This window comes from Rana temporaria, chromosome 5 (genome assembly GCF_905171775.1).
Source record: "Rana temporaria chromosome 5, aRanTem1.1, whole genome shotgun sequence".
NCBI lineage: Eukaryota > Metazoa > Chordata > Amphibia > Anura > Ranidae > Rana > Rana temporaria.
This window is the reverse complement of record NC_053493.1, coordinates 91,086,157-91,113,601: the sequence shown is the minus strand read 5'-3', so window position 1 is coordinate 91,113,601 and position 27,445 is coordinate 91,086,157. Positions and strand designations below refer to the sequence as shown.

The 27,445-nt window shown below is 44.6% G+C and overlaps 1 protein-coding gene across 6 annotated transcripts in view; it reads left to right on the top strand.

Annotated features, from left to right (window-relative positions):
- Positions 1 to 17,550: 17,550 nt before the first annotated feature.
- Positions 17,551 to 27,445, top strand: part of FAM126A (family with sequence similarity 126 member A) — a 136,156-nt gene continuing 126,261 nt past the window's right edge. For 5 of the 6 annotated variants that reach the window (XR_005749395.1, XM_040352838.1, XM_040352843.1 and 2 more), the window contains exon 1: positions 17,645 to 17,895. The gene's annotated coding sequence lies outside the window, so the exon portion shown is untranslated. The other variant, XM_040352840.1, reaches the window with a different exon arrangement.

Below are 27,445 nucleotides of genomic sequence, written 5' to 3'. Positions count from 1 at the left end.
GGAAAATTACCCGACATGCATTGTGCTAAATGACGTCGCACGGACGTCATTTGTTTAGACGTTAACGTAAATGGCGTCCAGCGGCATTCACGGACAACTTACGCAAACGACACGATTTTTTTAATTTCGACGCGGGAACGACGGCCATACTTAACATGGCTTAGAACACCTAGGGCTCAGCCCTAATTTTACGCGGCGTATCTCGACGGAAACGACATAAAGTTAGATCGACGGGCAGCGCGGATGTTCGGGAATCGCCGTAACTAGTCATTTGCATATTATACGCCGACCGCAATGGCCTCGCCACCTAGCGGCCGGCCTAGAATTGCATCCTTAAGATCCGACAGTGTAATTCAATTACACCTGTCGGATCTTAGGGCTAGCTATGCGTAACTGATTCGATGAATCAGTCGCAAAGTTAGGACGGGCGGATCACAGAGATACGACGGCGTATCAGGAGATACGCCGTCGTATCTCTTTTGTGAATCTGGCCCGTACTGTATAAAGCACTGACAAATTATGCAGCGATTCACACATATTGTACATTCACATACTTCCTTTGTAGGAGTATCTACAGTATACATAATAGATAAAGTACACACAAAGTAACAATTTAGGTTATCTAGTGAACAAGGACAAACATTTGGCAAGAGGTGGCATAGTGGTGTAAAACAGTCAAGTCAAAATGCATAAAATATCTTTAAAATTAAATTTTCCTTGGACATTTCAGGATTCTGTGCTTGCCGTCAGTATGTTATAGCCACCCAGGCATTAAATCTGCCTTACAGATATTTGGGAAGCAGAAAATCCTATCTTCAGTGCGGGGTCTGTGTTGTTTAAATCAGAGTCACCACGTTTGCGGTGCTGGTTTCAGGCAAGAGTGGCTTAAGGATATTGAAAATAATTTAAACCCAACTAATTACATAAATTAGAATACTCAGAAAAACAATATTTTTTATGTTTGCTGTATTTAAACTCACAGTAATTGGAATTGTAATGCCAAGTACGGTAACAATCAAACTTTACACAGTGTGGTATAATGCTCCCTTTGGAATGTGTTGTCTTCAAAGCAATTGCCTGTTCTTGCCATGTTATTATCACATCCATGCTTTCAGTTCTGGTATTAATAATACATGTAGTATTTCAGCACTGATGGCATGTTATGCTAGACTTCACAAGTGCCCTTGATAATGGACTTTAGCCTTTCTCCTTTCCATTTACAAATTGAATGATTGCAATATAAATCATAGTGAGTTAGATTTAAACCTGCCACCGTGCCAAGTGATATTAGTGTTTGTACTACAATTAAAAATCTACTTCTCTATCTGCTCCTTATCTGGCTGTAGGATTGTACACTATACTGAGAGCAATGGTTCACCAATTAATCTGGGCATAATCGTTTAATGTTATACTGAAACCCCACATGGTTGTTTTCTTTCCGCTCTCACCTGTAGTGCTGCATTCTCTTAGGGTGCATTCACATTTGCAAATGCACCCTGCGGGTTGATTTTACGAAAACCAGAGTGCAAAATCTGGTACAGCTCTGCATAGAAACCAATCAGCTTCCATTTTTTGTTGGTCAAAACTTCAAGTTAGAAGCCGATTGGCTAGAATACACAGCTGCACCCCTGTGTAAGGTCAGTTGCAAGACCCCCAGCTGGGTTTTCCCCGATTAGCTGTGAGTAGGCTGCCCTATTGAAAGCAGTGGGAGGCTGCCGACTCTGCAGCTAATTGTGCCCACTCAAAAGTGATTGCCCCGAATGTAGGCAACAAGGGGTAGATTCAGAAAGGGCGTCCTAACTTTGCGGCGTAGCGTATCGTGTTTACACTACGCCGCCGTAAGTTAGCGAGGCAAGTACATGATTCACAAAGTACTTGCCTGCTAAGTTACGGCGGCGTAGCGTAAATCGGGCGGGCGTAATGGCGCCTAATTCAAATTTAGCTGAGGGGGCGTGTTTTATGTTAATGGGGTTTGACCTGACGTGATTGACGTATTTTACGAACGGCGCATGCGCCGTCCACCTACATATCCCAGTGTGCATTGCGGCAAAGTACGCCGCACGGTCCTATTGATTTCGAAGTGGACGTAAATGACGTAAAACCCTATTCACGGACGACTTACGCAAACAACGTAAAATTTTCTAATTTCGATGTGTGAACGGCGCCCATACTTAACATTACTATTCCAGCTATTTGATGGAATAACTTTAGGCCTGATAATGCGCTACGTAAACAGCGTATCTGTACTGCGTCGGCCGGGCGTACGTTCGTGAATAGGCGTATCTAGTGATTTACATATTCTACGCCTGGTTGTGAGTGTCACCGGCGCAAAAGGAAATAAATAAATAAATAAATGTGAACTGTGATCTGCTGCAGTACTGTGTGCCCTTAGTGGGGGGTCAATAGTGCTCTAAGAAGAAAAATGTTACTGCGCTGATCTAATTATCCAGAGGTATTTAATCTCTGGGAATATGGACATAAGTGAAATATCAGGGCCACAATGTACCCAATCTTAAGTGTGAATAACCTGAATACAAACAATAAAAAATATAAGAAATATATGAGTCATACAAATGTGACACAGTGATTTCAAACTTAAATCATAAATCTACATCAGTGTGTCAGCATACAATCCATATGCCACAGTGCTTCTATGAGAAAAATGGCTGTTGCTGCTACTGACCAACCAAATAGTGAAAACAATACGAAAGATATTACAAAAAAAAAAAAATTATTATATATATATGTGTGTGTAAAAACCCAATATGCAGTATGCCAACTGCACTGTGAGTTGTCCAATAACCGATATTGGAACAAAATAAAATAAATATCAATAAAAGTGAAATAATTATCAAACAACCATACAAATGTGCAATGTGCTGGCTGCACTTAAAAATAGTCCAAATGACAGGCAATCTTGCTCTTATACAATAGGTTCCAGCAAACACAAGGTTCAATGTTGGTAATGCTGTGTACAGGAAAGTGCCGCTATCTCTTCCACCTGACAAAGATGTGCCACCATCACCAATGGTTAAAATCAACACTCACCAGACCCCAGATATTATTAGGCTCCAAAGTGGTGTCTTTTCTTTGTCGGTCAGTGGGTGTTGCCTCCTTTTCCCTTTTACAAGGTGTCATCAATTCCTCAAAAACAAGGGGCTCATCATGGTGTAGTATATTAAAATATGTATTTATTTAAAAAGGTAAAAAAATATAACACTTACAATATAAAGTGCCTCTGACCGGCACTGAGTGTCTTTGGCAGTGTCAACCGTTAAAACAGCCTGTGGACACACACATTGAGGGTGCAGCACACCAGCGCGCACGGACCCCTTGTAGCAATACATGCGGAGCACAGCGGGGCAAGCACACCTCTTAGGACGCCACTTAAATGCTGGTCAGCGGCTTTTAACGGTTGACACTGCCAAAGACACTCAGTGCCGGTCAGAGGCACTTTATATTGTAAGTGTTATATTTTTTTACCTTTTTAAATAAATACATATTTTAATATACTACACCATGATGAGCCCCTTGTTTTTGAGGAATTGATGACACCTTGTAAAAGGGAAAAGGAGGCAACACCCACTGACCGACAAAGAAAAGACACCACTTTGGAGCCTAATAATATCTGGGGTCTGGTGAGTGTTGATTTTAACCATTGGTGATGGTGGCACATCTTTGTCGGGTGGAAGAGATAGCGGCACTTTCCTGTACACAGCATTACCAACATTGAACCTTGTGTTTGCTGGAACCTATTGTATAAGAGCAAGATTGCCTGTCATTTGGACTATTTTTAAGTGCAGCCAGCACATTGCACATTTGTATGGTTGTTTGATAATTATTTCACTTTTATTGATATTTATTTTATTTTGTTCCAATATCGGTTATTGGACAACTCACAGTGCAGTTGGCATACTGCATATTGGGTTTGTACACACACATATATATATAATAATAATTTTTTTTTTTGTAATATCTTTCGTATTGTTTTCACTATTTGGTTGGTCAGTAGCAGCAACAGCCATTTTTCTCATAGAAGCACTGTGGCATATGGATTGTATGCTGACACACTGATGTAGATTTATGATTTAAGTTTGAAATCACTGTGTCACATTTGTATGACTCATATATTTCTTATATTTTTTATTGTTTGTATTCAGGTTATTCACACTTAAGATTGGGTACATTGTGGCCCTGATATTTCACTTATGTCCATATTCCCAGAGATTAAATACCTCTGGATAATTAGATCAGCGCAGTAACATTTTTCTTCTTAGAACATATTCTACGCCGACCGCAATGGAAGCGCCACCTAGCGATCAGCCTCAAAAAGTACACCTTAAGATAGGACGGCGCAAGCCGTCGTATCTTAGATAGGTTTAAGTATATCTCTGTTTGAGAATACACTTAAACTTAGGTGGGCGCAGATTCCGAGTTAGGTCGGCGTATCTACTGATACGCCGGCCTAACTCTTACTGAATCTAGCCCTAAGCTTCCAGGGTCGATCACAGCATGAGCGATTACATACGAGTGGGTGCGATTAGCTGTTAGAGCTGTCAGCCTCCCACTGCCTTCAATAGGGCTGCCTACTCGCAGCTAATCATGGAAACCCCTTCTGGGGTTCTTGCAGCTAATTGTTGAGAGGTGCATTTGCAAGTGTGAATGCAACCTTCAAAACTCATACTTACCCTCACTGTGAATCCAGTGTTGTCCTGCTGCGATCTTCTGTTTAGGTGACATACATCTGGTCCCATGCTGCAATCTTGGTCCTCTTTAGCTGGCTGCTTCCTTTGGGTGCAGGAAGCCAACTACAGATGACACGCCAACCCTATCCCCTGGCCTCTCTGTATGCCCGATCATGCTGCCTCGTGGGACCTAATGTAAGTATCCTATAAGGGTACAGGACCAGGTAAAAAAAAAAAAAATCTGCCTGTGGGGGGGTGGGAGGAGTTTCTTTTTAATAAATGCCTGCTATACAGTTGAGCAATCCTTAATGGCTGCATATGTATTCGTCTATGGTAAAATACAAAATTATACTGAGGCTTAATATAAGTGTTCATTTTGGATCCAAATTTTAATTTAGTTTTAGTCATAGGCCCAGATTCACAGAGAGCGGGCGCACATTACGCCGCCGTAGCGCAAACAATGTACGCTACGCCAACGCAGCGCAGAGAGGCAAGCATGGAATTCACCAAGCCAGTGCTCCCAACGCTGCGCTGGGTTTCGAAGGCGTACGCCGGCGTAGGTAGAAGTGGGCGTGAGCCATGCAAATGAGGCGTGACCCCATGCAAATGATGGGCCGAGCGCCAGACAGATACCTATCATGAACTGTGCATGCGCCGAAACGTGGACACATCCCCATGCTCACAACCACGTCAGAACAACTGCCTAAACTACGCCGGATCACTGCGTACGGCGTAAACGTAACCTACGCCCAGCCAGACACGTCCAATGTAAAATACGCCGGCTTGTGTTCCCTGGTGCAGACCTTTGCATGTCTGCTGCTGGGTTACACCTCCTTTATGGGGAATAACTTTACGCCGGACGTACAACTTACGCGCACTGCGTCGGGCATGTTCGTGAATCGCCATATTTCACTCATTTGCATATTTGAATGGCTAATCAATGGAAGCACTACCATGCGTCCAGCCTAAATGTGCGCCCACCCTACGCCGGCGTAGGCAAGTTATGTCGGTGGGATGAAGCCTGTTTTTAAGCGTATCTTTGTTTGTGGGTCCGGCGCACAGATACAACGGCGCACATTTGCACTTACGTCGGCGTATCTTGTTATACGTAGGCGTAAGTGCTTTGTGAATCTGGGCCATAGTCTTTTGACTAAAATATGCCATTTTAGTTTGTCGGATTTTAGTCATCTGAATTGTTTTAGTTTTAGTTGTATTTTTGTCTACTAAAATCTCCAGTACATTTTATTTGACTAAAATCTAATGGGTTTAGTTACATTTTCGTCAACATTTTCCTTGAAATTGTTTGTTTTATCTCATGGAGAAATTAAAGTACTAACCTTCATGAGTACATTTTCAGTTGTCAGTACATATTTCCATCATATCAAATACATTAGTACCGTGTTTCCCCGAAAATAAGCCCGGGTCTTATATTAATTTTGGCAACAAAAGACACAGTAGGGCTTATTTTCGGGGTAGGTCTTACCATGTAATGTGCGGTCTTCTCTCCCCCTCTCCCTCCCTGCCTGTCAGGAATCCCCAGTGTGAACTGAGTTAAAATGCTTATAAAATCCTATAATCCACTCTATCACAGTAGTATATAATGTACAATGTGTGCGTTTCTGTAATATAATTGTGCCAAATACATTTGTTATAGCGCCGCTCTGCGCTTCTGTTACCCGCCGGAGCTCTCTTCCCCGCAATTATATTACAGACACACACACATTGTACATTATATACTACTGTAATAGAGTGGATTATAGGATTTTACAAAAAATTTTAACTAGGGCTTATTTTCGGGGGTAGGTCTTATATTGCGGCCCTCCTGGAAAATAACGCTAGGTCTTATTTTCAGGGTAGGCCTTATTTTTGGGGAAACAGGGTATTACGTATATCTCTTTATTTTCCTATGGAAAGCGATATTTCAACTATGTGATGTTTTTTTTTATTTTTTTTTTGTATCTTGGGTAAACAACTGTCTAATGGATTTTTATAGATTAAAGATTCCTTTACGTCTTAAGATGTATTAGGTATCATGATCCACCTCTATTATTGACCCTGTCTAGAGTTTCCTCCATGAATCAATATTGGTCCCCTTGCCGGTTTACAAAATTCTATTGAAATTGAAGTTTGAATCAGACACGAAGAATGGTGTATCGTAAAGAGAAAAAACAAAACAGAAAATAAGTATCAATGATGTTTGTGGGGGTGGAATGGAAACCAAGCCATTTTTGTTATCGCTGGTTCAGCAAACCACTGAGCTTTCATAGTGATTTGCTTAGCCACTGCGAAGATGTGCGTGATCAATTCAAATCATTTGTTAGTACATCTATCAGGTTTTAGGTTTGATATCTCTGCCCAAGATGGTTAATAAATAAGTTGCTGACACTAGACCCGAAGCACCTGACCTTGGGACAGTCCCACCATACATATTTAGGGGAGTCTATAGTACAACAACCCCTTAAACAGTTAGAAGGTCCTGTCCCGAACTTCGCTAGCCTTTGTGGTACCATATTCCACCCTGGTAGTAATTTGTTTCTAAAGCATTGGAGCTTATTGAGTAGCAAGCTGTTGTGTGCCATATTGTATGTCTTCAAGCCTCTGGTTCCAATGTGTGACCCATTTTTGTTTTCCATTACTTTATATAAGGCAGATGTTTGAGAGACACCCTCTGAAGAAACAACTGGTTTATGGTTGAAAACTGGCCCACAATTTTGTGGGATTGTGTAGCAATATGTTTTCAAAAGGCATTCAAGTTTTGTAAATACTGGAGTGTTAAATTACCTGCCGGCTGCTCACAGTAAATACACTGCGGGCAGGTGCAGGCACAATCACGTACCTGTACGTGAGCTCTTAATTGCAGGCAAGTGGCACGCATGCACGTGCCCTCTGTCAACTGTAAGGGGTTAGCTCGGTAGCGGGGTGTGTGACCCCTTGGATGGGTTCACTACACACTGAATTTATACAGAAAGGCAGTCGAAGACGGTTGAAAACAAAGATTTTGGTTTATTCTTCCATCTTGCTGGAAACAAGTGCAAGCATCCAAACAGGATAAACAAAATCAAACATAAAATAAACCCTGGCCACTTGGGGCGTCTACCTTCACCACACAGGAACCTATCTATGGAGTCTGGCACAGCCTACTGCTGGGCCGACACTGCTGGTCCTACAGAAGAAAACAATAGTCTCTTTTAGATTTTTATCACACAGAAAAATCAACACCACCTCACCTCTTCAGAAGTCTTTTCAGCTCACTGCTCTCCTTAACTGAAAAAGCCTCAGGATGCAGCAATCAGTAGTAATCCTCTGGATTACTTATAGAGGACTTAATTGCCTCATTCTGAACAGCTGAAGTTTTCCAAAGCCCTTAAACCTTTCTGGCTACTTCTGCAGCCGATGCCTGATAATAATTGGTGTATTGTCTAAACAAGGCAGTTTTCTTGTGAAAAAAAAAAAAACAAGGCAGAAATGTATCTCCCGTCTGTGACAACACCCACAGATTTACCTGACTTCCTGTCACACAACCCATGCTGTGATTGGACACAAGTTTGGCAGTTGATTTCAGCCAATGATTTTACAAAAACACATAACTCTGTGTACAGGGAACAGCTATCTGGCTGTATCTTCTCCCAGAAAGCTGCCAGACAGTAAAGTAAAAGCAGCACACATTAAACATTGTTAGGCACCCAGGTAATCCCTTTGCAGCCAGTGTCGTTAGTACAGTGTCAGTGTACAGTATTACCATTGATCAATGTATTAGTGTCACAAGCGACGTCAGTGTCAGTAAATGACCCTCCCAGATAGTGTCTGTTAGGACCAGATTGACCGCCATCCTATCACAGTCACACTTTAAGTCGTTTATCACTACCATTACAGTATAGGACCTATAGCTGTGTAATTTCCAGTATATACAGTATACCATGATTTGAAGGTGCTATAACCTTCACACAAACCACTTAAAGGGGGGTTCCACCCGTGATTTTTTATTTATTTTTTAGGTCAGCAGCTACATCCTCAGTAAGGGAAACAGGCAGTAAAGTCGTGTGGCTTCACTGCCGTTTCCTACTGCGCATGCACGAGCTGCGCGGCTCTTTGGGAATGGGCCGTCTGCTCTCTGGGATACACACAGTTCCCAGAAAGGCAGTGCGTCCCATTCACCAGAAGACACCGTGACTAGGACGGAGGAAGAAGACCCACTGCGGACGATGAAGAGGCAGATTACGGACTTCCCGCATAGCAATCGCTATTTCTGGTAAGTATATAAAAAAAAAATCCATTTATTTTTTTTTTCACATTTTTTTTTGGATTTTTGGAAAAAAAAATTCAGGGTGGAACTCCACTTTAAAACACACTTATTGTGATTTTTTTTTTTAACTCAATTTAGCAGAATACATTTTGGCTTTAATTTAAAAAGAAATTGTATTTATTTATTTTTTGGATATGTTTTATAACAGAAATTAGAAAATATTGTTGTTTTCCCCCCCCCTAATTGTTGGTCTTTTTTTTAATGTATATATATGTGGTGATCAAATACAACCAAAAGAAAGTTCTATTTGTGTTGATTTTTTTTTACTTTCTATTTGCGTACAGTGCTGCATGTGTAATCGCCAGTTAACCACTTAAGACCCGGACCATTATGTAGGTTAAGAACCTTGCCCCTTTTTGCGATTTGGCACTGCGTCGCTTTAAGCGACAATTGTGCGGTCGTGCGACGTGGCACCCAAACAAAATAGGCGTCCTTTTTTTCACACAAATAGAGCTTTCTTTTGGTGGTATTTGATCACCTCTGCGTTTTTTATTTTTTGTGCTATAAACAAAAATAGAGCAACAATTTAAAAAAAAATTCAATATTTTTTACTTTTTGCTATAATAAATATCCCCCAAAAATATATATAAAAAACTTTTCTTCTACCTATTTTTGGTAAAAAAAATCGCAATAAGCGTTTATCGATTGGTTTGCGCAAAATGTATAGTGTTTACAAAATAGGGGATAGTTTTATTGCATTTTTATTAATAGTTTGTTTTTTACTACTAATGGCGGCGATCAGCGATTTTTTTCGTGACTGTGAAATTATGGCAGACACTTCGGACAATTTTAGCAAAAAGTGCTATAAAAATGCATTGTTTACTTGTTTACTGTGAAAATTACAATTGCAGTTTGGGAGTTAACCACTACGGGGTGCTGAAGGGGTTAAGTGTGACCTCATATGTGTTTCTAACTGTAGGGGGGCGGGGCTGGACATGTGATGTCATTGATCGCCTTTCCCTATATCAGGGAACAGACGATCAATGACAGTGCCACTGTGAAGAACGGGGAAGGTGTGTTTACACACACCTCTCCCCGTTCTTCAGCTCCGGTGACTGATCGCGGGACACCAGCAGCGATCGGGTCCGCGGGTCGCGGTCATGGAGCTTCGGACCGGGTCGCGTGCGCGCACCGGCGGCGTCTGCAACCCCACGGCTGGGCTTAAAGAGACACGTACAGGTACGTGATTGTGCCCAGCCGTGCCATTCTGCCGATGTATATCGGCGTGAATGGGTCATTAAGTGGTTAAATTAGCAGTGCTAAATAGCAAAAAATGGCCTGGTCATGAAGGGGGTAAAACCTTCTGGAGGTCCAGTGATTAGGCTATGAGTTTTTTCCTGCGTTTTTCAGGAACGCAGGACATTTTTTTAACATGGGTTCCTATGGAACGCATTCACATTTTTGTGCCTCTGCGTTTTTAGAAAGGGTCAGGGACTTTTTTCCCACAGCATGCAGCGTTTTGCTTGTAAAAGACTTTAATGGACCCACATCCAAAACACAAGTATCGTGATTTTGCCACGATTTGCACTTTGTGTTATTATTTTTTGCTTTACATCCACTGTATATGGCTGGTTGCTAAGGAGAGGTCCGAGAAGCCGGCAGCCATGGCCTTAACAACCGATGAGTCGTCAGTTGTCAGCGGAGTTTCCCGCTGACACTTGAATGTAAAAAAAAGATTTGCCGGCGTAACAAATTCAAGAAAAAAACTGTGTGGGATATCTTGCCTCAAAAATTATACTAGACCCATCAGTCTAGTATAGATTTTGAGGGGGACCCCCAAGCCAAAATAAAAACAACTGCGTGGGGCCCCCCAAAATTCATACCATACCCTTATCCGAGCTCGCAGCCTGGCAGGCCAGATAACAGGGGGGGGGGGACTAGTGCCTCTTCCCCCACAACCCTGGGCTGTGGGGGTCTGTGAGCAGGGGGCTTATCGGAATCTGGAAGGCCCCTTTAACAATGGTGCCCCAAGTCCTGGCCCCCCCTTATGTGAATGAGTATGGGGTACATTGTACCCCTACCCATTCACCCCAAAAAAAGTAGTGTAGTGTGACTAAAACAACAAGAGACAGTTTTTGACAAGTCCTTTATTAAAAATGTCTTCTTTCTCCGGTCTTCTTCTTTTTCTTTCTCCAGTGCCGCCACTACAGCCACTGACTCACTAAAAATAAAAAATAGATCATCCTCCAACTGGCTCCTGCCTTTCTGTCGGCTCCGATGTCTGACATTTCTTATATAACTACGGGGTGTGACCATCGAGTGACATCATCTGGAGACCCTGCCCCCTAGTGACATCACCACCTGGGGCATGATGGGTCTGGGATGTCATAAGGGGCAGGGTCTCCAGAAGAGGTCACTATGGCCCCATAGTTATATAAGAAACGTCAGACATCGGACTTTGTAGAACCATCTTTCACTGCAATTACAGCTGCAAGCAGGGGAGGGCTGGCAGGGGGGGCAGGGTGGAAATCTCCCCCCGGGCTGGTGACACTATGCACAGCCACCGCCACTACCAAATGCTGTTTTTGCAGAGCGGGAATATGCCTGCTGGAGCTCTGTTAACACAGGTCACGGCCGCTGCTCATCTCCCACCGTGCAGCCGTGCCTGTGTCAGCTCTGAGGTAGATGGCTGCAGAGCTGAGCTATGTCTTGTCTCACACATAGCTCAGCCTCAGCGCACACCAGCGCTGACATCCCCTTCTCTCTCTGCACAGACACGAGAAGAGATAGAGCTCATCTGCTCCTCCTCCTTCTGAGTCTGCCCTGCCCACACTCCCGGGGCATGTGTGGGCACTGGACAGGAAGTTTGAACCCAAAAAAGAATCAGACAGCCTGCCTGCGCCTCAGCCTCCATCCTGGTAAGCTCACCCTCTCTAGTCTCTCCTGCCTCCCAGTGTATAAAAAGGGGTGCTCTGTGGACTTTGTTAAAGAGGAGGGGGGGCAGGCTTTGGTGAGCAGAGACCATCTTTACACAATAGTCCACAGCATGCACCCTTAAATCAAGTTTCCCAGAACACCCCTTACATCAGATCTGATGTATTTGGGGTCTGTGCGGACTCTGATGTAAGGGGAGGCTCTGTGCGGACTCTGATGTAAGGGGGGCTCTGTGCGGACTGCTTTAAACTTCTCCACAACGTTTCCCCTGACCTGTCTGGTGTTTTCCTTGGCCTTCATGATGCTGTTTGTTCACTAAGGTTCTCTAACGAACCTCTGAGGTCTTCACAGAGCAGCTATATTTATACTGAGATTAAGTTACACACAGGTGAACTCTATTTACTAATTAGGTGACTTCTGAAGGCAATTGGTTCCACTAGATTTTAGTTAGGGGTATCAGAGTAAAGGGGGCTGAACACAAATGCATGCCACACTTTTCACATATTTATTTGTAAAAAAAAATGAAAACCATTTATAATTTTTCTTCCACTTCACCATTATGTGCCACTTTGTGTTGGTCTATCACATAAAATACATTTATATTTTTGGTTGTAACATGGTAAAACTTAGAAAATGTCAAGGGGTATGAATACTTTTTTAAGACACTGTCACTGTATTAATGACACTGACTGTGAAGGGGTTAACATCTAGGGACAATCAAGGGATTATTTGCATGTCTAGCAAGTGTTAATGTGTTTACTGTGTGCTGCTTTGTACTACAGATCGATTTATTTACCCTGCTTGACAGGAAAAAGAAACAAAGCAATCGCTCCCTCTGTATAGAGCTCTGTGTTATTTACCAACACAGAGCTCAAGGCTGTGATTTGACACAGCTGAACAGCAGGTCCCAGCCATGAATCATTGGCTGGTAGCTGTTAATGAACTCCCACTGTGTGAAATCACAGATAAGTGGGTGGGCGGACGTGCGTGCGCCCCAAACGCGAAAACAGGCATTGACGTACCAGTTCAACGCTGTGCCTGCAGCTCCCGCCCTATGCAGTAAAAGTACTGTGGTGGGTCGGCAAGTAGACTTGTGTGGACCTTAACCCTTATCTGTGGTCCTTACACAGATTTTCTCAACTACTGGCACATGGATCACTAGCAAACTTTACATTTACAGTGTTTCATCGAAAATAAGACCGGGTCTTATATTAATTTTGGCTATGAAAAACTCACTAGGGCTTATTTTCAGGGGATGTCTTATTTATTAATGGTATGTACAATAATCTACATTTATTCAAATACAGTCATGTCATCTTCAAAATATATCCTGATCCCTTAAAGCAGGGGTGTCAAACTGGCGGCCCTCCAGCTGTTGCAAAACTACAAGTCCCATGAGGCATTGCAAGGCAAACCGTTACAAGCATGACTCTCACAGGCAGAGGTATGATGGGACTTGTAGTTTCGGAACAGCTGGAGGGCCGCCAGTTTGACACCCCTGCCTTAAAGCATGATAGACAGCACAGTGCATGTGACCTGCCGAAGCTCTTCTTTCCCGCTCTGAATATTGCTGAGGGAGGGACCGTGATCCCCGCTGACGGCAGCCCCTCTCTGAGCACTGCAGAGGTAGGGGCCGCTGATGTCAGCCGGGAGAAGAGGAGAAGATCTCTGGCTGGTCACGTGAGCATCCAGCAGTGATGTAAAAATTGTATTTTCCACAATAAATTTACAAAAGGAGACACTGCCCATTATATAATCTTTTTATAAAACGGATTACATGTTTTTAATAGGACTTTGACTAGGGCTTATTTTTGGGGTAGGGCTTATATTGCAGCCATCCCCGAGTATAAAGCTAGGTCTTATTTTTGGTGTAGGGCTTATTTTCAGGGAAACAGGGTAGCTGCTGATCAATGAATCACAAAACAGGGAAAGTTTCACAGCCATCTCCATTACGAACGCTAGTTTTACCAGACCGAACGCTTCCGTCTCGTACTTGATTCAGAGCATGCGTGGAATTTTGTGCGTCGGAATTGTCCACACGCAATCGTAATTTACGAGAACGGATTTTGTTGTCGGAAAATTTGAGAACCCATCGAACATTTGTTGTCGGAAATTCAGAGCGTGTGCATGCGGCATTACTGTGCTCACTATAGAAAAATAACCATATCTGATGATAATGTCCATCCTTCGTTGGATAGATTGTCGTCATAAGCTAATGCTCCGCCTCTTCTCCTTCTCCACTCTGGTGCCACTATTTTCAGTAACGCGGCATTGGTGACTGGCGTCTTCTTCTGTGGTTTTGCAGCCAGCCCACTAATGACATCAGCAGCAGATCTGGATAGATCGGGGCATGAAGAGTTTTATTGTTGTGGAGGGAGGGAAGGATAAAGATCCCCCTGTGACATATGTTGGTCACGAGACCTCATTTGAAGCGACAGTAACACTGCACCTGTTACCTGGGATCAGACTCTAATCTTCTAATTAAAGCTGATATCAAAGACACAAATTGATACCGCTCTGTAATCATTAATACATCATTAAACATAAATTGCAGGATTTAGAACACAGAACCTTTTAGTATTCCCCTCCACCCCCCCAGCTATTCTTCCCTTATCCGCAGCTGATGGCCCCTTAAAAAAACTGGTCTGGATTCAAGAAGCAATTGCGCCTGTGTAACCATAGTTACACAGCGCAATTGCTTACTTGCCCCGGCGTAACGAATGCTCCTGATTCAGGAACCTCGTTACGCCGACTGCAGCCTAAGATATGCGCGGCATAAGGCTCTTATGCCCGCATATCTTAGGCTGCATTCTTGCGATGGCCGCTAGGTGGCGTTCCCGTTGTGCTCAGCGTATAGTATGCAAATTGCATACTAACGCCGATTCACAACGTTGCGTGAGCCCTGCGTACGCAGTTCACGTCGTTTCCGAACGGCGTCTTTCGCGTAAGGCTGCCCCTGCTATTAGCAGGGGCAGCCAATGTTATGTATACCCGTCGTTCCCGCGTCGCGAAATTTGAATTTTACGTAGTTTGCGTAAGTGATTCGTGAATGGCGCTGGACGCCATTCACGTTCACTTTGAAGCAAATGACGTCCTTGCGACGTCATTTGCCGCAATGCACGTCGGGAAAGTTTCTCGACGGAGCATGCGCTCTACGATCGCCGCGGGCACGCGCCTAATTTAAATGATTCCCGCCCCTACGGGATCATTTAAATTGCGCGCACTTACGCCGGGCAATTTTAAAGAGCGCACACAAAATTTAAGGAGCTACTGCACCGTGAATCGCGGGTTGTGCAGTAAATTTGCGGGGGCGCAGGGCAAAAACGCTGCCCTGCGCCTCCGCAAAAAAAGCGCAAAGGTACCTGAATCCAGCCCACTGACATTGCCATGGAAATATCTCCATGGCCTTGGACTAAACCCCTAAAACAAGGATAGCTGACAAATACACACAGCAAAGTCTCTGTCAGGCACTACAAATGAAGAGGGACAATGGATAATGAGCAAATGGGTTATCCTCTTAGCAGTACCTACTGTGTACTCAGTGCAAAGACCCCCTTCCATCACTCTATACACTTAGTACACTGACCCCCCTCCATAACTCTATACATTTAGTACACTGACCCCCCTCCTTCACTCTATACACTTAGTACACTGACCCCCCTCCATCACTCTATACACTTACTACACTGACCCCCCTCCATCACTCTATACACTTAGTACACTGACCCCCTCCATCACTCTATACACTTAGTACACTGACCCCCCTCCATCACTCTATACACTTAGTACACTGACCCCCCTCCTTCACTCTATACACTTACTACACTGACCCCCCTCCATCACTCTATACACTTAGTACACTGACCCCCCTCCATCACTCTTTATACTTGGTATACAGATCCCCCTCCATCACTCTTTATATTTGGTGTACAGACCCCCCTCCATCACTTCTTATACTTGGCATACAGATCCCCCTCCATCACTCCTTATACTTGGTGTACAGACCCCCCTCCATCACTCATTATACTTGGTATACAGACCTCCCTCCATCACTCCTTATACTTGGTGTACAGGCCCCCCTCCATCACTTCTTATACTTGGTGTACAGACCCCCCTCCATCACTCATTATACTTGGTATACAGACCTCCCTCCATCACTCCTTATACTTGGTGTACAGGCCCCCCTCCATCACTTCTTATACTTGGTGTACAGACCCCACCCCTCCTCCATCACTCCTTATACTTGGTGTACAGTCCCTCCCCTCCATTACTCCTTATACTTGGTGTACAGTCCCTCCCCTCCATCACTCCTTATACTTGGTGTACAGACCCCCCTCCATCACTCATTATACTTGGTATACAGACCTCCCTCCATCACTCCTTATACTTGGTGTACAGGCCCCCCTCCATCACTCTTTATATTTGGTGTACAGACCCCCCTCCATCACTTCTTATACTTGGCATACAGATCCCCCTCCATCACTCCTTATACTTGGTGTACAGACCCCCCTCCATCACTCATTATACTTGGTATACAGACCTCCCTCCATCACTCCTTATACTTGGTGTACAGGCCCCCCTCCATCACTTCTTATACTTGGTGTACAGACCCCCCTCCATCACTCATTATACTTGGTATACAGACCTCCCTCCATCACTCCTTATACTTGGTGTACAGGCCCCCCTCCATCACTCTTTATATTTGGTGTACAGATACCCCTCCATCACTTCTTATACTTGGCATACAGATCCCCCTCCATCACTCCTTATACTTGGTGTACAGATCCCCCTCCATCACTCCTTATACTTGGTGTACAGACCCCCCTCCATCACTCCTTATACTTGGTGTACAGATCCCCCTCCATCACTCCTTATACTTGGTGTACAGGCCCCCCTCCATCACTTCTTATACTTGGTGTACAGACCCCCCTCCATCACTCATTATACTTGGTATACAGACCTCCCTCCATCACTCCTTATACTTGGTGTACAGGCCCCCCTCCATCACTTCTTATACTTGGTGTACAGACCCCCCCCCCCTCCTCCATCACTCCTTATACTCTTGGTGTACAGTCCCTCCCCTCCATTACTCCTTATACTTGGTGTACAGTCCCTCCCCTCCATTACTCCTTATACTTGGTGTACAGTCCCTCCCCTCCATCACTCCTTATACTTGGTGTACAGTCCCTCCCCTCCATTACTCCTTATACTTGGTGTACAGACCCTCCCCTCCATCACTCCTTATACTTGGTGTACAGATTCCTCATACTTGGTATACAGACCTCCCTCCATCACTCCTTATACTTGGTGTACAGAACCCCCTCCATCACTCCTTACACTTGGTGTACAGGCCCCCTCTCCATCACTCCTTATACTTGGTGTACAGACCCCCCCCTCCTCCATCACTCCTTATACTTGGTATACAGACCCCCCTCCTCCATCACTCCTTATACTTGGTATACAGACCCCCCTCCTCCATCACTCCTTATACTTGGTGTACAGACCCCCCTTCTCCATCACTCTCTATACTTGGTATACAGACCCCCCTCCTCCATCACTCCTTATACTTGGTGTACAGACCCCCCCCCCCTCCATCACTCTCTATACTTGGTGTACAGACCCCCCCTCCTCCTCCATCACTGTCTGTCATTACAAAGCTGGCAGTCCGCGCTTCTCCCCAGACTGGGGGCGTGTCCTCCTGACGTCACCGGATTGGTAACCCCCTCCGCTCGGCACTCATGGTTAGGAGAAGAGGGCTCGGAGTCACGTGATTCGGGTGAGTGACAGCTCGGAGACAGGCGGGTGTACGGATCCTCCGCCGGTTTTCTGTGTGCGGCGGGCAGTCCGGGGTGATCGCCGCTCATCGGTCTCCTCCTCCTCCCTGGGACGGTCGGGCTTCCTCTTGCCGGGACTTTGTGGGCGGACAGTGAGGAGGGAGGGACACTTCCTATTCCAATGCTCGCAAAGTTTCTTCTACAAATCGGAACCGGCCCGGACGGCGAGGGAGCTCCGCCACTCTTCCCCGAGCGCTGTGTGAGTACTCCGTGTGTCCGATCCCCCTGTATACCGAGCACACCCGGCCGGGGCACCGCACCCGGCAATATACCCTTCTATGGAGGGTGACATCCCGCCGGCCGGGGGTGATCCGGGGACACCGTGTCTGTCCGCTCCTTTGTAGGATTTTTCTGGGATGTAGTGGAATGTACATCCTCCATGTGTCTATTGTGTGTGATGGGGGAGGGATGGATGGGGGAGACACAGGCAGATCATCACTATGGGGGGCTCATCACCCCCCCCCCCACTATGACCGGTGCTGCCCCATCTACACACCGACATCTGCCTTGTCTTCTTTTGTTTCAATCCAGAAGGAAGGACGGGTGTATTGCTGTGCATGGATGGCAATCGCATGTCATTTCGTAACATTTCATAGTGAAATAATAATAATAGTGCAAGACATTGTAACAATGTATCCCCCCCACCCTACACCATGTATGCCAGTACACCGGGATTCCACACATCACAGCCACTGGTGTACATGAGCCATTAAAGTCTATGGACACTAACAATGTATTTCTTCTATTGTTCAGGCTGGGCTCACACCTGTGCGATTATTACTTTTCAGGTCTCATTCACATCCATGACAATTCTTGTGGTGAGGGTTTTGGAAGAGGTGCAGGGACTTTTTTAATGCTAGAAAATGTGTTTTTGGGTCCATAGATCTAAATGCATCAAGAAATGCATGAAAAATGAATGTGCATAGGTGTGTTTTTTTTTTTTATTATGATTATTATTATTTAACAATCAATGTATTATTATTATTATTATTATTATTATTATTATTAATCATCATAATAATAAAAAAAATATTTATTATTATTATTATTATTATTTATTTTTTAACAATCAATGTCCTAAAAACAAAAACAAAGGCTCACCATGAAAAGAACCAATGTGAATCTAGTCTAAATATCAGTGTTTTATTATACCTGTTCATATAAAATCTAGCTCTTTTGGATTGTAAGCTCATATAAGTGCGGCCCTCTGATTTCCTCCTGTATTGTAACTGTACTGTTTGCCAGTGGCGGCTGGTGCTCAAAATGTTTTTGGGTGCAAACAAACTGAAGGGAAAAAAACACATACATTTCGCCAGTGTGCCTATCAATTGCCAGCAGTGTGCCCATCAATTGCTGCCAGTGTGCATCCCCCCCCCCCCGCCCGGCACTTACCTGTCTTGGTGGCGATTTTCCTCTCTTGCCATCCTCTGCAAGCGTCCAATTGCAGCGCCTGTCGTTTCGGCCAATCGGGTAACCGATCCAAGCATCTGATTGGCTGAGAGGCGGTTCAGTGTTAGGAAAGCAAATAAATAGTCGCTTTCCTAACACAACGCTAAGTGAACTGTGAGTGCCCAGCATGGCACCCACTGGTTACCTTTTTTGGATGCCTATTGGAGCCCATGGCTCTAATCGGGTGCTTCCAAAAAATACCCTGCTGCTGTAATTTAAGCTCTCGGTGCCCGAAAAGGGGCCTGTGCCTGAATAGGGGGTGGCAGCAGTGACCATAGGTTTATACAGTGCATGACTCTAACTATGGGGATAGAGGGGGTGGCAGGAGAGAGGGGGCAGCGCCCTTATGGAAGCACCGCCACTGCTGTTTGCCCTATTGTTGTACAGCACTGCACAAACTGTGGGCTCTATAAACATCATGAATAGTAGTAATAGCTGTTCATCCAGACAGACATCCTGTGCTCTGTCTGATATGAGCTTACAGGAGGGTGTCAGTTAGCATTGTTGCTTGTTATCTCCATGGACTACAAAACACTTCTTCCCTTTTCATAGAGAATTGAGGGACATGTATGTTGTCCTAACAGACTCCTCCTCCTGGGGTGACAATGTTTCTCAGCACGTTTGTCCCCCTAGGACAGGAAAATGTGTTGGTGACAGGATACCAGGTTAAAATAAACCATAAAAAATCTTTGAAAAAATGAATGCAGCCGTTATATCTATGGACATGTGAGCTACAATACTATCGGTTTTCCTTTTTTGGATTTAGATGCACCCCTGGTTCACACCGATGCTATGCCTTTTCCTCACCGCAATCGCGCCACGTATATCTGTGGTGCGGGTGTCAATGTTAGATTAACGACACCCCAAAACAGATTGCAAAACACAGTGCGATTGCCAGAACGGCATTGTATGTGTGTGAACACCCATTCTATGTAGTCCACGTGCGGTGGCCCTGGCCCTACACCATTGTGATGCTTTTTGAGCTGTACGAAATGTATGGCCATATGAGTGTGAACCAGGCTTAAGTAGATTTAAATATTTACAGAAATATGTTTACTTTGCTAAATTACTGTGTATCATTAAAAAAAAACACATTTTATTTTGTTATAAAATATTTTCATTTCGAGGTACACACCGATGTGGTGTGAGAATCGCAGGGTTTTTCTGCACCGCATAGCAATCGTGCTGTGTTCATGCGATTTGCTGCACGTGTCAATTGAAAATGAGCGATCCCTACAATAAAAATAATTTTCAAAAAAAAAATCGAAATTTAACGATCCCTCGTAGGCAGGTCGCAAATTGCAGTGTGTTTGTCTGTAAACATCCATGTGATCCGGTTCTATCGGAAAAACAAAAAAAAGATGCTCGCGCTTATATGATGCAGTTTGATTTTAGCCCTCCAAAATGAATGGACTCAAATCGCACCCCACGCAATTGCATGTGATTTGCAGAGAAATGTGGTGCAAATCGCATGCGGTGTGAACCAGGTCTCATTAATGTGTATGTACGGATCTGTCCACCCGTGCGAAGAGCAGTCTTCAGGGTACACGGGTGTTCTGTACAGGAGGGCAGCCGCACCGATCTCCAAGCACATCCCTGTCTATACATCCCATAGGGTTCAATGCATGGATCAGAACACTGAGAGGCTTCATTTACCTTCGCGGGGAGAAGGGCAGTTACACTTTTTTTTATTTTTATTTTTTATTTTTTGTTGCCTGATGGCATTATACACATGCCTTGGCCGTGTTTTGTTGCAAAGCAAGCTCCTGTAAACAAGCCCTTAATCTTTTAAAGATGAGCTTGGAGATTAGAGAAATCTAAACTTGCAGTGGAATTCCACCTTCCCTCCAATTCTGCGATGCAGGGGTTAAATGCTTACTTAAGCCTCATGCACACGATCGGATTTTCTGCGGACAAAGCGTAGGACTTTTTTTCCCGAAGGGTGTTGGCCAGGAATTTGTATTGCATATAAATGGCAAAGAATTGTTGGCCAACAAACAGAAAACCTACGTGTTTTTTCAGCTCTTTAGCGCCACCCTTTGTTAGCACACAATTGTTGGCAGACAATTTTAAAGCATGCTATCCCACATTTTTCCACGGAAAATCCGACAACAATTGTTGAGAAGAGACAATAGTTTTGAATGACTTCAGTCAAAGGGCCAAGCTGGAAATTTTTTGTCGATCAGCTGCTGCAGCCACTGATCAGTGTTCTCACAATGGAGCGTCCCGCTGTCCTAATACAATGTCCCAGTGAGAGGGTTTCCTTCATCCGCCTTATTTGTGCCCACTGGCTGAATGAAAAGAAACAATCCCGTCTATCGCCAGATTAAATGGGCATATGCCTCTTGTGGTGCGGGGTTGGGACCTGGATGCAAGGTTCTCTTTTTTTTTTTTTTTTTTATACCTAATTTCTAGAGTTCAGCTTTAGTCCCGGTTCACACTGATGAATTCTATGCCGATTAGATCCAATCTGAAAAGCATAGATTCAAACATTGGGGGTTATTTACTAAAGGAAAATGCACTTTGCACTTGGAAGTGCAGTCGCTGTAGATCTGAGTGGGACATGCAAGGAAAATACAAGAATAAAGCTTTTTTGCATGTACATGATTGGATGATAGAAATCAGCAGAGCTTCCCCCTCATTTCTGATCTTCAGCGACTGCACTTCCAAGTGCACTTTCAGCGCATAGTGTATTTTTCCTTTAGTAAATAACCCTCCTTTGTTGCTATGAAAGCCGTTCCATCTACGCAGTGCGATTTAAAAAAAAAAAAAAAAAAAAAAAAAAAAATGTGGGGTCCTGTGTGAGTTTAATGCGGGTTCACTGTGAATTTTATCTTCCGCCATACCAAATCCTTTTAGATATTGTATTAACGTGCATTAGAATCGCACCTGTCATCAGAAATCACACTGTAAAATCACTACAGATTCACAGTTCACACCACAAAAACATCCTCCAGATCGGTTTCAGATGCGTTTCTAATGCTTTTTTGATGCATTCCAGTGTGGTTTTGATGCTTTGTGTTTGTTTTTGTTTATTTTCCCCAGATGCTTAATTTTTTTTTTTTTTGTGACTTTACTGATGCTTTTTAGTGCATATCAGTTCTGTTTGGGAAATGCACTTTCTGGAATGGAAAAGCATTGGAACGCACTGCACTGGTGTAAACTAGGCCATTGGAACCTATATAACCTACTTTTTTTTTGTGTTGTGAAAGGGCCGTTAGGCTGGATTCGCACCTATGCAGTTTTAGTGCTTTTTGCAGATTTGCACTACAGACCATTTTACATGGTCTCCTATGGAACATGTTCTGTAGTGCAAATCTGCAAAAAGCACTAAAAATGCATAGGTGTGAATCCGGCCTTAAGATAAACTTGCCACCCTATCATGTCAGTATGCCCTCCCGGGAGCCTGACACATCCCCAAGTGAGCATTTTAAGGGGATGAAATGAGTGGCCAGGTTGGTTTACTCTTAGATCAGGGGTGGGGAACCTTTTTTCTGCCAAGGGCCATTTGGATTTTTGTAACATCATTCGGGGGCCGTACAAAATGATCAACTTAAAAATTAGCACCGCACATCTGGACAGCACCGCACCTCTGGACCCCTTTTACGTTACACAGCACCGCACCTCTGGACCCCTTTTACGTTACACAGCACCGCACCTCTGGACCCCTTTTACGTTACACAGCACCGCACCTCTGGACCCCTTTTACGTTACACAGCACCGCACCTCTGGACCCCTTTTACGTTACACTGCACGGCACCTCTGGACCCCTTTTACGTTACACTGCACGGCACCTCTGGACCCCTTTTACGTTACACTGCACGGCACCTCTGGACCCCTTTTACGTTACACTGCACGGCACCTCTGGATCCCTTTTACGTTACACTGCACCTCTGGACCCCTTTTACGTTACACTGCACCTCTGGACCCCTTTTACGTTGCACGGCACCTCTGGACCCCTTTTACGTTGCACGGCACCTCTGGACCCCTTTTACGTTGCACGGCACCTCTGGACCCCTTTTACGTTGCACGGCACCTCTGGACCCCTTTTACGTTGCACGGCACCTCTGGACCCCTTTTACGTTGCACTGCACCTCTGGACCCCTTTTACGTTGCACTGCACCTCTGGACCCCTTTTACGTTGCACTGCACCTCTGGACCCCTTTTACGTTGCACTGCACCTCTGGACCCCTTTTACGTTGCACTGCACCTCTGGACCCCTTTTACGTTACACTGCACCTCTGGACCCCTTTTACGTTACACTGCACCTCTGGACCCCTTTTACGTTACACTGCACCTCTGGACCCCTTTTACGTTACACTGCACCTCTGGACCCCTTTTACGTTACACTGCACCTCTGGACCCCTTTTACGTTACACTGCACCTCTGGACCCCTTTTACGTTACACGGCACCTCTGGACCCCTTTTACGTTACACGGCACCTCTGGACCCCTTTTACGTTACACGGCACCTCTGGACCCCTTTTACGTTACACTGGAAAGGGGGGGGGGTTATGCATACGCATAGGTGGGACTTTGAGTGAGGCACATGTCTGTGCTTCCATCCCTAGTACAAAAATAGAGCAAGGAGGTTGGGACTTTAAATGAAGTTCACGACAGGGTGGGATTGCAAAAGGAAAACATGTTTATTAACATGCAAAACAAAGTGTGATGTACTCACAGAGTCATAGGGGCTGAGCATGTAAACATAGCAGTAGAGGACAATAAAGATACATGGTAATGTCAACCAGGAACTTCATGACATATGGGTATACATATGAACCATGGACACAGGGACATACAATGCCATCAAAAATTAATACAATACAGTATGAAAAACAACAAACAGCTTCCCATGAGTGGGGGATATGTTAATAAACATGTTTTCCTTTTGCAATCCCACCCTGTCGTGAACTTCATTTAAAGTCCCAACCTCCTTGCTCTATTCTTTTACGTTACACGGCACCTCTGGACCCCTTTTACGTTACACGGCACCTCTGGACCCCTTTTACGTTACACGGCACCTCTGGACCCCTTTTACGTTACACGGCACCTCTGGACCCCTTTTACGTTACACGGCACCTCTGGACCCCTTTAGATTTACACAGACACCTCCCAGCTGTTTTTGCCCCAAGTGATCCTCTCTCTCCTTTCTGTGTCCTATGTAGATATGCATGCATTTTCCATTGCCAAATCGTTTTGGAATTTGACCCATGTATGGCCTGCATTGGGGAAAGCCCAGGACAACCTGGGCTCAGGAGACGTTTTAAATGATGCTGATCATTAGCCTGACGTCTAGTGGCAGATAAAAGTACTGCAGCAGAAATCTCTGGACTGAAGATGAATGTTGCTGGGTACCTATTGTAATCTATCCTCCCCCCTTTTTTTTGCATCGGTGCAAAAACAGAATTGGCCAGCCCGGCACTCCCATGTTTGAACCAAAGACGAGATGGTTTTATTGTCATGACTTGCCATTGAGATTCCTTTTATGTTGGTGATTGGCGTATTTATAATTACACAAACAATCCGTGAATTACTCCTTTGTTGTCTTTCTGTTTTTGTTCCACAAAGCAGTAAACCAATCGCACATGAATATAGAAACAAGAATACCAGCGTTATTAAAAACCCATTACACGTATGTCACGTCGTCCCCCTTTTTTCTTATCCTAAGGAAATAGTTAATGAAGACGGGAATGCGATCAATAGCTAAATATCTGCTCCAGCAGTACCAAGCAGTGATTACAAAGTACGATTTTGCTGGCTGAATGGAAGCCAAGACTTGGTGGAAAAGGAGGAGGGACGCGTTCCAGATAGGCGGCCAGCTTTTGACCAAAATACATTTCTCAGCCCAGTCCCAGGGTCACCAGGAGGCCGCACTCTGCGCCCAGAACAGCGCCGTCCTATTAGTGACTTGTTAATTACATCAAGTCATTTGATAGAGTGGAAGACTCTCCTGGGAGTGTTGTGTGTCTTGTTGAAGGAGAGGAGAACATTCCCTGGCAGGCAAGAGGTACAGCAGCAGCTGATCACCTCCATGTTCCTCTGTGTAGTCCATTGTGGTTGTTCCTGGAAGCAGATCCTGTTTTCACGGATGATTATTCACATATGAGCAATAGGAATGGAACTGGTTGAGCAGAAAAGATGCTGTGGATTTGTCTGGTTACACCCACACAGATGTGCGAGAGATGCAAACTGTGTTGTCTGTATAAACGCAAGTCAGGGGGTTAAGCCCAGATAGAAATTTGGCTGGTTTGGCAGGAACAGGACGAATTTTGATCCATCTTTCGGAAGGCTGAAGTTAATCGATCGACTTAAGTACAACCAGCCTGTCAGTTTTTTTTTTATCGCAAGATCACTGCTTGTGGCTTTAGCTGCTGCCAGTGATCATTGTATTCTGACAGCACTGTCACTATACAATAGTGCAGTAGGAGGGAATCCACCATCAACACCAACTGTTTTAATGGAGGAAATCATGGAAAGAAAATTGCATTAGCTATGGCCAGCCTTTAAAGCTGTTGTATACCCGCTGACTTTTTTTTTTTTTTTTACACCTTTAGGGCAAAAGGCATAATGAGCTAGTTTGCACCGCATTCTTAAATCAGCCCCCACATCCAATCACTGGCTAAATCCTTCCGCCTTATCCTCTGCAACATCTCCAGAATTCGACCCTTCCTGACTGACACCACAAAGCAACTTATTCACTCCTTGATTATTTCCCATCTTGACTACTGCAACTTTCTCCTTAATGGCCTACCCTATCGTAGGCTATCCCCCCTTCAGTCTTTTATGAATTCTGCTGCTAGACTAATACACCTCACTAACCGATCTGTGACTGCTGCTCCTCTCTGCAAATCCCTACACCGGCTTCCCCCTGCCCCACTGTATAAAATTCAAAACGCTAACCACAAAATACAAGGCCATTTACAACATCGCCCCCATCTACATCGCCAACCTCATCTGCAGATATCGCCCATATCGTCCCCTCCGCTCCTGCTCTCTAGCTCCCTTGTTACCTCCTCCCATGCCTTCAGGACTTCTCCAGAGCCTCTCCCATCCTCTGGAACTCCCTGCCCCAGTATGTCCGATCAGCCCCTAACCTCTCCGCCTTTAGGAGATGCCTGAAAACTCATTTATTCAGGGAAGCCTATCCCAAATCCACCTAACAACTGTCCCCGAGCCACCCCCATCAAATCATTCTCCGCAGCTATTACCTTTTGTACCACCACCCCCCTCCCTTTAGAATGTAAGCTCTACAAGCAAACTCTTCTGTATTGTACTGTAATTGTGTTGTCCCCCCTTGTACATTGTAAAGCGCTGCGTAAACTTTTGGCGCTATATAAATCATGTATAATGATAATATTGCTTTCTCACTGCTTGCTTTTAGCCCTGCATTGTACGTGTTTGCGGTGCGGCCCCCATTCAATTGAATAGGGTGCATTCATTGGTTGTACTGCCCATCTGAACAGGGGGTATCATTTTTGCAGCGGCGGCATATGTACAAACGACTCTGGCTGCCATGTTGGCTTAAGAGCAGTAAAACAGTTCGAACATGAATGACCGCATGAGAGAAGACCTGCATTTAAGGCGTTTGTCCTGGAATGCATGGGGCCCTAAATTCAGTATAGTATTCAACCTGCTATATACTGTGCCCTTCCGGGCGCACTAAAAGTGGGAGGGACAGCTGATGTCCCCATATGTAATTTGGTTACTGTTAGGCCGCGGACTGAAGTCCAGTTTCATCGTTTCAAACCGTCCGTGTGTACGCCCCATCGGTCTGTTGTCCTTCGGTCAAAAAAAAGAACTTGCTTTAAAATCGAACCGATGGACGGCTGACCGATGGGTCAAAACCGATGGTTAGTACACAAAAGCATTGGTTCAAAACCCGCGCATGCTCAGAATCAAGTCGACGCATGCTTGGAAGCATTGAACTTCGTTCTTTTCAGCACGTCGTGTGTTTTACGTCACCGCGTTCTGACCCAATCGGTTTTTGAACTGATGGTGTGTACGCACATCAGACCATCAGTCTGCTTCAGCGGTGAACCGATGAAAACGGTCAGTCGGAACATTCTCATCGGATGGACTGATTGTGTGTACGCGGCCTCAGAACTCGAGGATTGAAACTGCCAATACACCATACAATTTTCTTCAGATTTACCTTCAACTACGTAGTGCAAGGACTTGCCTGACTGCATACAAATTTAAAGTGTTTAGGTTTGACCTGATATTATATGGTTTTGGTAAATCTAAAGGAAAGTTGTACAAGAAAATTGTGTGTGTGTGTGTGTGTTTATTTATTTATAT